This window comes from Uloborus diversus, chromosome 3, assembly GCF_026930045.1.
Source record: "Uloborus diversus isolate 005 chromosome 3, Udiv.v.3.1, whole genome shotgun sequence".
NCBI lineage: Eukaryota > Metazoa > Arthropoda > Arachnida > Araneae > Uloboridae > Uloborus > Uloborus diversus.
The window spans coordinates 159,928,529-159,940,633 of NC_072733.1; the positions used below are offsets into that span (position 1 = coordinate 159,928,529).

The 12,105-nt window shown below is 34.1% G+C and overlaps 1 protein-coding gene across 1 annotated transcript in view; it reads right to left on the minus strand.

Annotated features, from left to right (window-relative positions):
* LOC129218393 (microtubule-associated protein RP/EB family member 1-like) overlaps positions 1 to 12,105 on the minus strand; it is a 138,017-nt gene that overhangs the window by 73,799 nt on the left and 52,113 nt on the right. The gene's annotated exons all lie outside the window — the stretch shown is intronic.

A 12,105-nucleotide genomic window follows, 5' to 3' on the forward strand; every position in this document is an offset into this window, starting at 1 on the left:
TAAATGTAAACAAATGAAACAATAATATAAATTGGAATTAAAAACCTATATATTTAGACATTTTTCTAACTGTTAAAAAAAAAAACAGCATACATTTTTGAGAAATGAATCGCTATAATACCCAATAATAATTACAAAACATCTAAACAAATGAAGCAAACCAAAGAATTGATATATTATGACAATACTGATGCATATATTTTAGAGCAAAAAATGTACGGATTTATCATAAGTTTTTACTGGGAATCTATTTATTGTAATTTAACTTCTTTATTTTTCTTTTACCCACTTTTTCATTACTACTTCTCATTATTTTTTTTTTTTTTGAAAAGTTATTCAATTGTGGTGTTCCCATAGGGTCTCAAGCATTTTTTAGACATATAGCGTATACCCTCAAGCTTCATAAATTTTCATATTATGACATGCATTTGATCACATGCACAAATTGTGCGTAATGGATTACTGGGAGTAAACGCTCAGAAAAATTGATGGGAACATCATTGTACAACAGTATTTTATAAATCGTTTGCATTACATTCGCAAAATCAAGAAAATGTTGTGAGACCAAAGCTTGTAATGATCATGTACCAGATTTCTAATGCATGGCTCGCCAATATTTGCTAAAAGCTTTAATTAATTTTCATTTGATACGAATTCCTCCTAAAAATTTTCCACAACATTTTGAAATATATTTGTACAAATAGAAGGTGCTTTAAAAGTTGAAACAGTTGGCCCTTTTAAAGAGCCGCGGTCTAATGTATCTATTAAACTGCACTCTTCAGATAATTTATATAAAAAGTTCCTTTAAACATTAGTTACAAAAAAAAATCATTGCTTATACTGAGGGTAAAAAAGCTTCGTCACTAAAATCGAAAGTAATAAAAATATATAGCATGAAAAAAAAAACCATACATAAAAATGTGTACCTTACAGTAATAGAATACAGTACCTTACAGTAATGGAAGCTGCTTTAAAATATAAAACAATTGGTCTTTTTAAAATGCCGCTATTTATTGTATTCTACTAGAACGCCCTCTTCAGACAATTCATGCTAAAAAGTTCCTTGAAACAATATTTACAAAATATAATTATTACCCAAAGTGGGGGCTAAAAACCTTCGTCACTAAAATCGAAAGTAATCGAAATGTATAGCATGAAAAAAATCACACATAAAAATTTGTAATTTACAAGGAAAAAATTATTAAAAAAATAATTTAACTAGCATTTATTTTTTATTATCGATTCTATTTAAAAAAAGCATTGATAATCAGACTTACTTTCTTGAAAACATGTTATAGTCCAAAAATGTAGCTTCCAAACATATTCGGAAATGTTAAAACGTTAAATGTTCACTACTAAAGCATCCCACCGGTTTCTGCAGCGTTAAGCACAACAATACAAAGAAAGAGAAAAAGAACATCATTCCAAGTCTTCATTAAAAGACTGCTGAATAACGTAAACTGAACATTCACACATACTTTTCGAATAATTATTACTTTGCTAACTAATTCCAGAGTTGTTTTGCAACGATCAGCAAGTCCACGAACGTTGTTTGAACTAAAGGGAATTTACCGCTCATCGCCTCTGCGAGGTCACGTGACATCGATTGCGCAATACAGCACGTAGGCCTGATATAAAGAAGGCTGTGATAGAACGCTGCGGTTAGTAACCGGTCGACCGGTGAGGTTCGTCGAACGCAAGGAATGCTTGCGTTCGCCGAATTCAACTGGTAGCTACCGGTTAATCGATCACGTGACATCTAATGATCACGCAGCGGTTAGCAACCGGTTACTCAGTGGTCGACCGGTTAGGATCGCCGAACAAAACCAATTACAGTACATTGGCGAAATGAGAAATAAAAACGAGCGCGTTCTATTAAACAGCATGGTGACCTGGATACATTAAAGCAACCCCGAGTAAAATGTAAACAGAGCCGCCCCTTTAAATTGTGAGGTAGAAATTGCAATGCGAAATATTGCTGTTTAAAGTTTTAGTTCGTTTTAATTTCACGATTTACTGTTTTTTGTGTTGTGAAATATTTCCGTTTTCGTAGGGTTTCTTCTGAATCTTAATTTACGTCTGTATTGTTGTTATGTTTGGAACCCTTTCCCCCAACTACCAATCACTTCTGAAGTGCTCCAAATTCAGAGTTAATTACAACACAATATGAATAGCAACCCCTTCTGCAAGTTTTCCGGATTTTTTGCATGCCATGAATGTAAGGGAAAAAAACGGAAACGAACAAGTTCAAAGGGTGCAAGAATAAGAATGCACTAGCCAAGGGCACTCACTTTGGTTCCCCTCCCCCCTCTAACTTAACTATCACAGGTGCTATGAATTCAAAGTCAATTATACAATATTTGCTGTAAACTTCTTTGATAGGGAACATTTTAATATAATTAAGATTTTGGTGCAATCTGCAAATTGTTATCAATTATCAGTTCATTCAGGCAAAATTAACAAGTTCAAAAAAAAAAAAAAAAAAAAAAAAAAAATATTTTAGAGCTCTGAATATATTATTATCATTAGCATACAAATGAACTCGCACCTATTAGACTATAATGATTTAGTTCAGTTAAGGAGTGACACAAGCTCGGAGCATAAAACAATCGAAATGGAAAAGCTTACAGTTCCTGGGGCCAATGACCACTGATTGCGAGTAGTTGGTGGTAGCCAAACGTGTCATTTTCATTTTTTCTAGGAAATGGGGGGGGGGGGGGGCGGGAGTGTGCAAAGGCTGACATTGGTCGCTCAAATTCTCACGAGCCCCACAGAGAATAGGAGCAGTGACTCAACATCGTCCCACCCGTCCTTTCCCATTTTTATTTTTTTTTTATAAAACTAAAAACTGAGACAGATGAAGGTGAAATTAAATTAAATGAAAAGGATTATATTCTTTCCTGAGATAAAATGTATTTCTTAGATCATTAAATGATAGTATTTTTTACAAATTTTCTCACGACATTTTTATTGTTAAAAAACTTTATGAAATAACCAAAATCTTCAACATATTGTTCAGAGAAAACCAATAAATTAAAACATCAACAACATAAGAGAAGCGCACTCAGATTGTATTTCAGTTTCTATTCTCAAGTATATAAAAAAAAAAATCAACAGTCAAAGAAACTCATTTTGAAACAGCATGTATTATCTACCATGTTAAAATCTGTTCTGCGTCTCTTTCAATGTGAGTTTATTGCGAATGTTTACAGCAAGCAGAATTTTCCAAACATAACAACAATACAGACGTAAATTAAGATTCAGAAGAAACCCTACGAAAACGGAAATATTTCACAACACAAAAAACAGTAAATCGTGAAATTAAAACGAACTAAAACTTTAAACAGCAATATTTCGCATTGCAAGTTCTACCTCACAATTTAAAGGGGCGGCTCTGTTTACATTTTACTCGGGGTTGCTTTAATGTATGCAGGTTACCATGCTGTTTAATAGAACGCGCTCGTTTTTATTTCTCATTTCGCCAATGTACTGTAATTGGTTTTGTTCGGCGATCCTAACCGGTCGAGCACTGAGTAACCGGTTGCTAACCGCTGCGTTCTATCACGAACCGGTTACCGTATTAATATGAAGCACGTGACCATTAGATGTCACGTGATCGATTAACCGGTAGCTACCAGTTGAGCTCGGCGAACGCAAGCATTCCTTGCGTTCGACGAACCTCACCGGTCGACCGGTTACTAACCCCAGCGTTCTATGATCAACCGGTTACCATTCTAAGCAGTTGATTGGAGCACGTGATCATTAGCTGTCACGTGGTTAACTAACCGGTAGCTACCGTAACGTAAGCATTGAGAGCGTTTCAAAATTCGCCGCCGGGAACATTGAGCGCCGAGCATTTTAGGCCCCGGGAATACTGGGCACAATATGCTAGGCGCCCAAAGTTCCCGGCGCCCAAAGACTTTGGGCGCAGAAATAAAGCTTAAAATATAGCCTCTAAGACTTCAATTTTGAAAAATCCCCTGCACACCCCAGCCCCACCCTTTTGTTTAAACACCAGATAGCGGTCTAGGAAGATTGGGCGCCGCAGATTGGGCGCCCAAAGTTCCCGGCGCCCAAAGTGCTCGGCGCCCAAAGTGCTCGGCGCCCAAAATGCTCGGCGCCCAAAGTTCCCGGCGCCCGAAATGCTCGGCGCCCAAAGTTCCCGGCGCCCAAAATGCTCGGCGCCCAAAGTTCCCGGCGCCCAATATGCGGCGCCCAATAGTCGGCGCCCAATCTTCCTAGACCGCTATCTGGTGTTTAAACAAAAGGGTGGGGCTGGGGTGTGCAGGGGATTTTTCAAAATTGAAGTCTTAGAGGCTATATTTTAAGCTTTATTTGTCAAGACTAGGAAAGGGGGTAGATAGGGGACAGAAATGAAGATACTTCTTGAAATGTTTACTATCTTTTTAGAAAGATCCAAGGGGGGGGGGGGGGGCGGGAGGATAAAAGTTCTTTAGTTGTCGCTTATCCCCTATTTTCCACGCCAATCGACAGTAACAACAGTTAAGTAATTAATTTTAGTTTAATGAATGGTTAAATGTGTTTAAAAAAGTAATTGTTTTTTTGTACTTTCAGGAAAGTATTAAGCATAATTTTTTAAAAATATTATTATGAGACACCAATTAGAGGTAAACCACACACCCATGTGCGCCGACAGAAACAAATATGGGGGGGGGGAGGAATGGGGTTCACTTGCATGCAAATCGCAAAAAAAAAAAAGTTTATTCATCAACCTTTTTTTTTCGTTTATTTTTAACTAGCTGCATTGCCTGGCTTTTTGCACTGTCTACCTGGTAAAAAAAAAGTTTTGTCAAGTGACGAGTGTTCAACATTCATGCTTCAATTAGAACAAAAAAAATACTACCAAATTTCGCGTCAAAATACATTCGCAAAGAAAGAAAACGGCAAATCAAAAGTTCCCGAAAAAATTAAACGCAACCCCCCCCCCCAGAAATACAATTAAAACCCAAAAAAGAAAGAAGAAATTAATTTGAATTTTGACATCTTGAATTCAAATTATGTTTTTCGCAATCACGAGTGTGTGTGTGTAGACGTATGTGTTTGTGTGTGGGGTATGTGTATGTGTATGTAGGCATATGTGTTTGTGTCTGTGTGCAGGCATGAATGTGTGGGTAGTTGTGTGTGTATGGTGTGGGTGTCTGTATGTATGCGTGAGTGTATGTGTTTGTATGTGTATGTGTGTGTATGTGTATGTGTGTGTATGTGTATGTATGTGTTTGTGTGTATGTGCGTGCGTGTGTGTAGTTGTGTCGGTATGCGCGTGTGTGTAGGACATGGATGCAACCTGGAGACGGCTTTCGCTATAGGTGCCGCATCGTGAGGAGCCCGTCGACGGTGATGGTGCGGAGGATGGCGGTGGGAAAAATCAAAAGACGCCAAAAACAGTCAAGTGAAAACAATAAGCAATCGTGATTGCTCAATAAGTCGCTAAATAAGAATCAAAAAGGGAAAATTTTACCTCAAAACAAAAACAAAATTTTATTAACTCTTTAGGACCGGGAAGGGGAAAATTTTTTACTACAGTTAAGTCCTGACTTTTTCGACCAAGCTATTTTGGAAATGGAATCGTCCACTCTGAGACCCCCCATCGGCAGCATCTCGTCAGTTTTGTGTGCACTAATTACAGGAGGCGTGGTAAACTGTCACCTTAATCGCTGTCGCGTTTCCGGCGCGCAACCTTTTTCGCTATTTCCCTAGTCTAGTGTTTATCGCGTATGTTGGTTCAGCTGTCTGCGATCTATAGACACATGGGATGTTTTAAAATTAGGAATAAAACATCAGAACCACAAAAAAATATTCAAAAATCAAAAGCAACTTCGGAGTGAAGAATTTCAAAGGGAAAAAAATAGAACAAGTCGCGTGAATGAAAAAGAATGAATATCAAAGTTTCTTCATTTCCCCTTCCTCCCGAAAAGCGGGCATCTTCACAAGTTATTAGCTATCAATCTTTGTAGTTGTATTGCCATTGGGAATTGTACATCACTGTCACTTGTCCCATCAGTTGAAAATACTTCGGTCTGAAGAAAGGATCTTTGAGGTGGTCTCACAGCGTGACTTTCCATCAGTTCCTACCCATATTGCTAATCAGTTCGTTTTTTTTTTTTTTTTTGATATCATGTTCAGCCTACAGCGCAAAATGCCTAAGCTTTCTAGCAGCTTTAGCTTTTGGAAACATTTCCCCCGATTTCGATTGATTAAAAAAGTTTGAGCACAGCCAATAACTTTTATTCTTCTGCAGAATAAATAAATTACAAAACATATAGTTCTTTTTAATACTTGTTTTCCTTTTTTATAAAGTTATTGAAAAAGGCTATAATAAAATTATAAAACATTTTTTTTTTAGAAATATACATTTTTTTTAATTTTTAAGAGACATATTTTAGAATTACAGAAAATCAGAAAATATATATATAACAGGGGCATGGCGAGAGAAGGTGTGCCGTTTTAATTCCCAAATCCCTTAACTTTCGCATATTGATTGTAAATCTTAATATATATTATACACATATATTAGTCGCCTTCAACGCGTAGATGATTCGCCTTTTTGCACAATTCGCTTTTTATGCCATTCGCTTTCTTCTCCAAAAATGCTGACTGCTAAAGAAAATGTGATGGTTCCTAAGAATCATTTCCAAAGTCTCATGTGATACTTTGCGGCGCATGAGGAGTTTTGAATTTCTTAAATAATAATAATATTATTAAAAATCTATATCTCTGTACATGTGTTTAAGTCTATTAATGTCTGTATCCATCTATCTATCTATATCTCTATATTTTTCTGATTTCTTTAAGAAAAGGTAAACATTGCCAACGTCGTAGCTCAACTTATTACAGCCAACACAACACTACAATCTTTTACACAACAATCTTTTTTTTTTTTTTTTTTATTAAATCTCATCCTTAACTGAAATTTTCCTAAAATTTCCATTGTTAGAGATTTCTAACGATTGTCGCAAGACAGACAAACACAGAACTTCTTATTCGTTATTTTAATATATATAAAGATAGATATCTAGGCATTAAAAACATTGCTTTGAGCGTGAGTGACACACTGCAAAAAAAAAAGCTGTTGTTTTTACAGTATAATACTGGCAGCTCACATTCCAAAGAAAAACTGTAAAAATTACAATTCTAAACTGTAAAATTTGCAGTAGTATACTGTTTTATAAGAGACATTTACTGTGAAATTTACAGCGATAAACTGTAAAATTAGCAGTAATATACTGTCTTTTAATAGAATTACCCTGTGAAATTAACAATGATTAACTGTAAAATTAGCAGTAATATACTGCTTTTTAATGGAACTGCCCTGCAAAATTTACAGTGTCAAACTGTTAAGTTAGCAGTATTATGCTGCGGAAAGAGGCAAAAGAGGTTTTTCACCCTATCGTCTCTTTTCATAGCCGAAATCACTGCTTTTACAGCTGAAGAACAATATAGAAAAGTAAAGCAATTGATTCTGTATATACGTTGTAGAAATCAGCCTACTAGTATACTACATACAAAATCGGTTCCTTTTCTAAAGTTTTTCAACAACAAAAATAATGTTTTAAGCTATGGAAAGCGACAAGTAAAGAAATATAAAAGCCCTTTACATAAAAATAGTTAACTGCTGCTAAATATATGTTTTATTGATATTAATTTCCTTGTACACAAAATAAATCAATGCCTCCCCCCCATCTCTATATTTTATAAACACCTGTTAAAGAAGAAAAAGTGGCGCATTTTCATTTCTACAAAAAACTTTTTATTTCTATTGCAGACTTAAAAATTTACAAATAGAAGGAAATGCAAAATATGGTCTGGAGCTTTATTTTAAGAACAGTTATAGCCTTTTCATAGAACAAAACTTTTTGATCCATGACGGTAGTAAAAATGAGAATTTTTTTTTATATATAACTGAAAATACTACATCGTATCTTCACTAAAAGTACTTTTTTAACTTCCAGCATTATTGAGTTGCTAAAATGTGCAGCATAACGTGGGAAATGTTTTGCAGTATGCAATCCATTAAACCTTTAAATTTATTTTAACTTTATACATGCAATTCTGTGCATTTATTTTTCTTTTCTGGTAAAACAGAATATTTTCATGGTTTTCTTGTTTTTTTAATGTTATAAGTTGCATTTGGACCTACTTTATATGAGAAATACCTTGTAACAAACTAACTTTATTTCACACCATATGTGCAGTATTCAGCATTTAGACTTCATAGAATGGTTTTTATTGTAAACTGATTATTATAGATTAGATAATACTTTATCCTATTAACCTTTTAAAGTTTACATCGATGAAAACAATAAATATGTGACGGTTTATAATTCCATAGCTACTAAACAGAAACAATTTTCACTCGGTATAATAAAATCTGTCAGGTTTATGAGTACTAGTATCAATTGGTTTTACTGCTCCAAAAATTATATAGCTTTATATTGTTATACTGTTTTCATGAGAAAAAATAAAACATTCACACCATTAAAAATTACCAAATTATTTTATTTCGTATACATCACCTATAAATATCGATTAGTAGTTTTACTGTGAAATTGCAGAAATTCATTTAAAACCGAATGCTAATTTTTTCAAGGTGAACATTTTTACATTACAAACTTGATTCTTCTTCGTGACATCTTTGCCGACTTACGTGCCATCATTAGGCCTTATATCATGAAAGCATCTGTCAAAATAAAAATTGTTAGAATCTCATAAAACTTGTGGACACCAAAAAACATTCATGGAAAAATCAACTTACGTAGGTGAAAAAATACGCCATAAAATGATTAAAATTATGACTCTGAATGATCTGAAATTAAGGTTGCCTCGGAAGTTGCTTTTATTTTGAAACCGCTTAACATATACCTAAATTGTAATTGAAGCGTTTATTTCAGGAACCATTAAACGCTAAATATGTTTCTTTAAAGAGAAAGAAAACTGCTGTGCAGCAATTTGCAAACTACGCAATTGAAACGGTCGTTATTAATATCTAATTAAAGTAGACCTAATCTGAATACTTTACATAAGAACTCAAAAAAGAAAAAAGAAAGAAAATAATATCTTACATTTTATCTTCCATGTCAAGAAATGCATTTGTACTGGTTTCTGAAATACAATTTAAAAAAATCCTTGTAACATTCGGTATTTTTGAAGGATTTTGTAATACATATAAGACGGTTGATTAAGAATAATATTTATTTTTTTCGATCGGATAACTGAAGTGATCGGTGATCGCGAGAATAACTCCTTCCATAAGTTAAGAATTCCAAAAAAAAGAAAAAAAAAAGAGCGGAAAGTTGCCCATAATGGGAAAAATAACATCTTGGCTAAAGAAAAAATAAAAATGTTTTAAGGATGGTAAAACTTGAAACTAGTTTCTTCTTATAATAGGCTCCAGATTATCGGATTGCAATATGTTTACGTCAAAACAATAATTAGGATGAGGTAGAGAATTATTTTTTTAGAAAATGGAGCAAGGTCGACGTTTAGGACAACCAATTGGGGTATTCATTTAAAACAATGAATACTGTAGCCTCTTTTAGTCCCCCCCTCTCCGATTTTCTATAGTATCACTGAAAACCGTAGATGTTTTTTCTTTCTTTTTCCCCTTTTTTTTTTTTTTTTTTGTAACCCATATTCCTTTCCAACTTTTGTTAACAGCTCGAGCTGCGTTCAACTGATACCAGCTTCATCTTCTTTTTCTTTGAATTACAAGTTTAAAAAACCTAGACGTAAATGAATTGTATGACCCATCACATTTCAATCAAAACAAAATTTAGTTTATCTTGTTCCAATACATAGTTTTTGATTGTAACATAAAACCTGACAACGTGCACACAAAAATCACCCTCAGGGGCCCAATATGGCACACAGACCGTAGGATAGGTTTTAGTGGCTAAGAACGCTCTAAAACTCAAAAGCATTTGTGATTACAAATTACATCCGAAAACATAAAAATATAAATGAAAAAGGTACTTATAAACTTCCATTGCCGGCATTCATGTCACTAAGTGAATCATCGCAACATCGTTCAGACTAGAGGCTTCTTTGAAATTCCAAGCGGAACACAACCACTAACTGCCATCTTGATAAAATGAGATCACCCATTCAATTCTGGTCACAAGTTACGTAGTTCTTTACATTTGCATACCACTAAACTCATATAAATAATATTGCATTAGTGAATAAATTTAAATGAAGGAAATTCAGGCGGTTGGAATGAAATACTTTAAGACATGAATAAAAAATAGAAATGTATTACAGGCCATCCATTTGTGCGCACAAACTGTAACTTAAACATAATGGAATAATTGAAACATTAAAAAAAAAAAAAAAACTTTAGAATAATATGTCATTGCAATTCAAGCTTTATGTAAATTTTTCCTAGAGAAAGGTTTTGTAAAACAATCATCTATAATATTTTTAGTTTCAACAAATTTTATTCCAAATTCATTTTTATCAATCAAATTCCTTAGGAAATGGTACCCCACATCAATCTGCTTATTCTGCAATTTTCTATTGCAGAACTAGAAAAATCGATTGCAACTAGATTGTCACAGTACAGAGTACTATTAATCAATCTAAAATTCTGAACTCTTTTCGTGGCCAATTCATTTAAAATTCCTTTGATCCACATCCTTCGATTATTCACTAATTGAACTATACTCCGCTTCCACCCCCCCCCCATTGAAATCCGGTCGTCGTGATTCGAGGCGTAATCTGTATCAGAATGACAATGATTTATTCAATTTACAGACAAAATTTAGATTTTAGGGATGGACAAACCTTTCAGGTTGTCTCACAAATCTCCTCTTTTACATCCACATATAGATACGCATTGCAAACATCTACATGGAAATGGACTCAATGTAGCTTATACACGAAAATTGAAAAGAAAGCCTCAATCAAAGGAAAGGAAATATCTTGAGAGAACACTTGCGAAAAGTACCCCCCCCCCTCCCCACTTGGTGGGTATTTAAAATTACCAGTCTGGCCTAGAAGCGCATTATTTCATTTTGCTCATTTGTTTTTAAATAAATAAAAAACAAAAAAACATCTGTACCCTTTTTTCTTTCTAAAACTTTCATTCAGTGGAACCAATTCGTAAACGTTTCTTTCTCATATCACCTGAATTTCTTGAGCCATTGCGTTTTGCTAATCTTAAATCTCGGAAATGTTAGCTTCTAGCTTACTTGAATTGTCCCCCCTATCTTCATAAGAATCTGACACTTTTCTTGAATTATCATCACAAGTGATATTAAAATATTTTGGGTCATATTCAATGTTATTTTCAGAACAATAAACTTTGGCTTCACGATTTGGACTTTAGAACCGTCGTGTCAATAGAATAATACATATCCCTGCTTTCTTTACTTTGCCTTGGTATTTCTTTAACCCATTTAATTCCCAACATGCTCTTTTATGATTTTCAGGATATTCTTCTTGTACTTCAGGTTTACTCAGTAGTGACCCAGACAGCCACATATCTCCAAACTACTTCCTATAGATATCTAAGGGATAACAAGCTGAACATTGACCTTATCCAACAGTTATCTATAGCATATCCGAATGTCCAAGAGAATATCCACCAGAGGTAAAAAGGTTGCAACGTCTGGAATCCAAGCGACGTCGAGATATCTCGATCTCCCTTGGATATGTTGGAGATATGGAAGGGAGGTTTTGGATAGCTCTTGGATATGCTATAGATATCTCTTTCATGTTCAAACGATATTATATCCAGATAGCTCTAGGATATCGTATAGTTATGAAATAGATATGCATTTTAAATCTCGTAGATGTATATGAGATATCAAAAGCGACGTTCTTTGGATTTGATGTAGTTTTAAATATACTTTAAAGCTGTAAGCAAAATTACAAGTTTAAAAATCGCATTTTTTTGTATTAAAAAATAAATTATTCATAAATATCTTCATTTTCAAAGCCCAATGCAGTTATAACAGCCCATTTGCTGATAATATGAGTAAAAGTGTTGATATTTATAACTAACTCATCTGTTAATACAAAAAGTTATGAATTTTAAACCTGTAAATTTTCTTACAGCTTTAAAATATTAAACAAATTAGTAACATG